The following is a 5,334-nucleotide window of genomic DNA, read 5'->3' as shown; positions in this document are numbered from 1 at the left end:
CCCCTCCCCACCCCCACCTCCCACCTTAAAGCACCTTATACCACCGAAGCCTCTCAGCCTCTTCTTTCCTCCCCGAACGCGATGAGCAGCGATAGAAAACGCTTTGGTCGTCGGCAGGTTTGCGCAGGGCTAGCAGGTCTTTCTCCTTCGGATTTCTAGGGCTGTGTGTATATGTAATTCTTTCTCTCATCGATTGTTTCGATTTTCTTGCTGGGACTCGTCAGTCTTGCAGTTTGCAGGGTCCTCAGCCAAGAAGGGGTGGGGACTGGAGAATGCGGGTCTGGCGTGTGGTCTGAGGGAGGGGGTGAGGCTGGAGAAAGGGGGCGCGGGATGCAGGCACGTCTGGGACTGCGCAGGAAGACCATCTGCGGACGCGTTTTCACGGTTTCAGCTCGCGAAACCGCTTCTCTGGATGCAGCAATGCACACGGCGTGTGCCCCCCGCCCCCCGCCCCCCTTGCGGCTTCTGCAGAGGGCCTGCTCCCCCAGCTGCGGGCCCCGGGGTCCGCGCGTCGCGGGGTCCCGTTCGCTCCCGGCTGAAGACTGGGAACGGAGGTCGCGACCGGCCCTGTGGGATCTCGTCCTCCTTTCACCTTGTCTCCCTCGCGTACTCCCTCCCTCCTAGTGTCCCTTCTCCCCAGCCTCCGCCTCCTCCCTCCCGCCTCCCTCTCTAATTCTGCGCTGTGATTCTGTTTTTCAGGGACACGTCTGGGGTCTCCGCGCAAGACCGGCTCTCGGTGCTCTCTCGCTTCCTCGGACGCTGGAGCGGGAGCGGGCCTTTCCCTAGGGCCGCCCGCGCTGTAGGGGACGCCGTGAAAAGAGCCGCCGCGCCCACCGCCTCCTGCCCGCTGCGCAGAGGGCTCCACCCTAGAGGTCAACTCCCCTCACCCCTTCCTCTCTCCTGCTCGCCCCCCTCCGCTTCCAGCCTCCAGACTCTTGCGGCAGTCTGAGGAGTGCGCGTCCGCTGCGCTGTCCTGAGCCGAAACCCGCAGTCGGGCCCACACCCGAGATCCGCGCTCCCTGGCAGTGGAGAAGCCTGAGCGAGCAGCCTGGTCTCTCTGCTGCAGCAAAACCGTAGCCAGACCAGATGGGCCGCCCAGCTCTCCCGGGACTAGGCAGGTGCGGTTGAGTTAATTTTTCCGCATTACAAAGAAAGATCACCCTGCCTGCCCTTGGAGTCTCATCTTTCCCCCAAATTTCCCAGCCAAAATAGCGATAACGTTATCAGAGGACGCAGAGACTAGGAATATCTGTGTGTTTTTCTTACATACACACACGCATGTTTGTTTTCCCTTTTGTGTGCTAGATTTCTTCCGGACAGCAGGAGACGATTAGCAAAGGTTTCTGCAGCAGAACATGGAATGGCGCGGTTCCTTAAAACCTGTCATTCCTTATAAGTGCCTTAGAAGGGATTTAGGGCGAACCAACTGGGTTAATTGACTTCAGTAAAATAACACGGTTACGAAATTAGATCTTTACCAGAGGGGTAATTAACTTCGATCCACGTCGTCATTTGAAAACTAGATTTACAGGCGTATGTACGTTTTTAGGTGTGCTGTAAATGGCATGCAGATATATGCATATGTGTACGTAGATAGTTTCATAGTCTACACTTCCACCGAACAGACTAATTAACAGCGACTCTAGCAGATGTGGCAGGAGGCGAGCTGAGACAGGAGCCAGGCTTATGAGTTACGACTCTGTGGGTAGGGACCCAGAGCTCGGGGGAGGAGGAAGGGCAGGAAGAGAAGAGAGGTAGTTGTGGTGGGTCAGTTAATTCCCGGATCAAGATCAGAGACTCTGCCCTCCGTGTTCACAGCGGACCTTGATTTAATGTCATACAATTAAGGCACGCGGTGAATGCCAAGAGCGGAGCCTACGGCTGCACTTGAAGGACACCAGAGGGTCTCAGGATCAGAAAAAAGAAAAGACAGCGGCAGGGGGGTTGAGGGGTGGAATAAACCCATCCCTTACTGCATAAAGATCCCCGAATTGATCCCAGAACCAACCTAGTGTTCGAAAGCTAAAGGATCATACTTTTCAGTAAGAGCCTCGGAAATCCGCAAGCAAAACCCCGAGGGGGATTTTAGAGGACTTTCATTGACAGCTGTCAGGAGAGCAGTGGTTCCCATTTATGCAAATATTCTGGAGAGTTGGGGCGTCTAGAAAGCACTGGTTCTTTCAAGAGCAGGTAGTGTGATTGTAATCCTGGGCCAAGCTGGGAAAACAAAACAGAAGAGACAGAGGAGTATAACACTGAATGGCGCACTGACCACGTCGCTCGAGAAACCTAAAATGGCTCAACACCTTCGGGAAGATCACAACTCCCCCCACCCTATTTCCCTTTGACTTCTCCCTTTCGCTTCCCAGTCTCGAAGCGTCCTTGCCTGGCTTTAAAAGGCCAAGATAACTTCCTTGTTTTGGCACAATCGCAATGGCCAAATCGGTCAAAGGAGTAGGGAAAGGGCCAGGTCAGAAACTTCAGGACTCAGTAAATTAATTTATTTGGAAGCCAATGAGGTGGACTGAGTTAAGGTAGTAGTTCCGCACCACAGCCTTGGAGCCAAAGAGAAACCCAAGCTGAGAAAGCGAGCCTTGATAGATGTCTTTGTTCTGCCTTGGCCTGCAGGGGCTGGGAACAAAGGAGAGGATCTGAGAACGCACCGAAGTGGCCGCGCCCTCCGCGCCTGGCGCTGTCCGTGGTGCTGACCACGGAGCTCTTCTGTCCGTAATTAAACCAGAAAAGCAATAGGACTGTCCCACCCCCAAAGAGTAATAGGATTTTAGGTAATTTTCGACATAAAAATTAAAAGGAGAGAAAGGCCGCATACGGAGAAACAATAGTTCACTCTAGCTGTTCCCACACTTGGCTGGTATTTTTCCTTTATCACTTAGGTATGCACGTAGGATCAGTATACGTACATTGGGAAATAATTTCAGTTTATTTAGGCTGAAACCATATCTAAGCAGTGGATAGGACTTGCAGGAAGGAGATTGGGGAGAATAAAGGCTTTGTTATGTTGTCTTTCTTAAGTCACCTTCCTTAAAACATAAGACCCTTGGCTGCGGATCTTAACAGTGCTGATGTGGTCAACAAACGGACTCGCAGCGGAGTCAAGTGTGGGCCACAAGACTTACCAGGAAGGGATGGGACAGGGGCCGACTAGGTGGGACGGGGCAGGAGCCCACGCAGCCTGTCCTTTCGGCCGCCCGGGGTCAGCTTCGCAGCGGGGCAGACCGCTCAGGTCCGCTGGAGCCCGGTCTGCGCATCTTCGCCTGCGGGAGGCACTGCAGGGCCGAGAGGCCTGAAACCCGCACTGCGGAAAAACCGACTGCAGACGCATCCTCCCAGTTCCCGAGGACGGAAGGAGGCCAGGCGGTTTACCAAATCCCATGCAATGAAGATCCGCTTTAACGTTGAGGGTCAGATAGGTCAGTGTTAATATGTTCAATAAATATTTAAATTTCTCAGCATATTTCATCGTCCTAACCTAGATATTGAAAGAGTTAAATATAAACAATAAAAACTTAAATACCCTCACTAATGAATCAAAACGGCAAGGGAGAGAGAAAAACGCATATTTCATCGTCCTAACCTAGATATTGAAAGAGTTAAATATAAACAATAAAAACTTAAATGCCCTCACTAATGAATCAAAACGGCAAGGGAGAGAGAAAAACGGGAAATCAATCAATCTTTAGCCACTCTGGGCTCTCAAAAGAAATTGCTACATGTTTGTTGGCGTTTGTTGATAAATTTACAAATATAAACGCTGTTAAAAGCAGTAACGTAAAATAATCTAGATTAGGCAATAGTGGCAGCAGCACCAATTTTGATCTGGATATAGAAATGGGTTTATACAATGACCTAAAAGAGGCGTTTGCACTAGATTCGTTCTTTTACACCTGAGTGTTGGAGATGTGTCAAATGACTCAGGAAATAAACTGCCCGGAGGAGCAATATCTTCTATAGCCGTCTATCTCCCCACTCCCTCCCTCAGGGCGGATTTTATTTGTCCTAGCATTTTAGAACTCTGCGAGTTCTTTCCTATCCATTGATATTTTTCGGTTTATATTTAATTTTATAAAATTTGGGAATGCATAGGTAAAGCACACTGGAAAAACAGGCCTACTTGAATAACAACAAAGAAAGGTTGAGAATATTCCTCTCGTGTCAATTAAAATTTATCATTGGAAATTGAAATGAGTTTAAAGCATTACACGTTATCATAGAAGTCTTGATTTCCTTCTAGTTTTCTGATCTCCTGGGTCCACATCCCCTCACATAATTCACAAAGCAACTAGAGTCCAAGGCTGCAAAGTAGCCCTGCCTGAATTCCGTTATAATTCATATTACATAACAGAAAAACACCTAATCCCCCTCATCCTAATCCTACCTGTTAGGACAGTCTACACACGTCCTTCAGAGAGCTTAATCAGTTTAAACATTACTTTCCGAATAGAAATGAAATACGTGATATGAAAGAGGGAGGGTAAAAATACCATTTAAGGGAACACACAATTTAGTAATTAGGTGGCTAGGATTAAATCCAGACTGGTTATTGATCGGTGATGTTTCTAGATTTTTAAGACTATTTATTTCCAATTTCTTTTGAAATAATCAGTCAGTTTAATGTCCATTACAAATGCGCCTGCTATGAAATTCTAAGCTCAGTTTTGCAATAAAACAATCCAAGCTTCGCAATTGGAGAACTTCAGCGCGGCGTGCCGTGGGAGTCCTTTGACAATCACAACTTTCATCTAGTGGTCTGAAATTAAAGCTTCTCGGAATAATTTAGGAACAGCTTGACCCGTTGTGATACTCAACGACAACCCTCCAGGGAAATAGTATGTTTCCTTCCTGGGAACAAGATGCTAGCTCGGTGCACCGGGAGGAATCCGGTGTCAACAATTCCAGAGCGCCCTCTGCTGCCCTGAGGAGGCAGGACACCAGTTACAAATGCCAGATGGCACTGAGTCGCAATAAACGGAGGAAATATTAAGCTCTTAGAATCACTTAATCTATGAAATTTAAAAGCTCTCATCATATTCTGCTTTTTGAAAGGCCTACCCGATTTTGATTTTGAGCACTCCTTGGACGATTCCTTCTATTCTGGAAGGTAATGAGAAGTCAATATTTTGAAATTTTCAGTCTGTCATTTCTTTAGTTACGAGTATATTTCTGCACCCTTTCTCGAATTTTATATGGAAATATGAAATTGCAAATTGGAGTAGAAAACCTTTGTGTAAAACAGGTGAGTGAAGAAGAATTTTCCTAGTCTCTCAGGATAACTAAGATCTAATAAAGGAGAAAAATTTAATGAAAATAAAGACA

General features: G+C 48.0%; 1 long non-coding RNA gene across 1 annotated transcript in view; it reads left to right on the top strand.

Moving 5' to 3' along the window:
- LOC103605101 overlaps positions 1–1,161 on the top strand; it is a 7,441-nt gene extending 6,280 nt beyond the window's left edge. The window contains exon 2 of the long non-coding RNA XR_551772.1: positions 700–1,161. This is a non-coding gene — a long non-coding RNA (uncharacterized LOC103605101). The remainder of the gene's footprint in view (positions 1–699) is intronic.
- Positions 1,162–5,334: the final 4,173 nt, after the last annotated feature.

The sequence above is a fragment of the Galeopterus variegatus genome, unplaced genomic scaffold, assembly GCF_000696425.1.
Source record: "Galeopterus variegatus unplaced genomic scaffold, G_variegatus-3.0.2 Scaffold5593, whole genome shotgun sequence".
Classification (NCBI taxonomy): Eukaryota; Metazoa; Chordata; class Mammalia; order Dermoptera; family Cynocephalidae; genus Galeopterus; species Galeopterus variegatus.
This window is presented reverse-complemented; position numbering and strand designations above follow the sequence as displayed.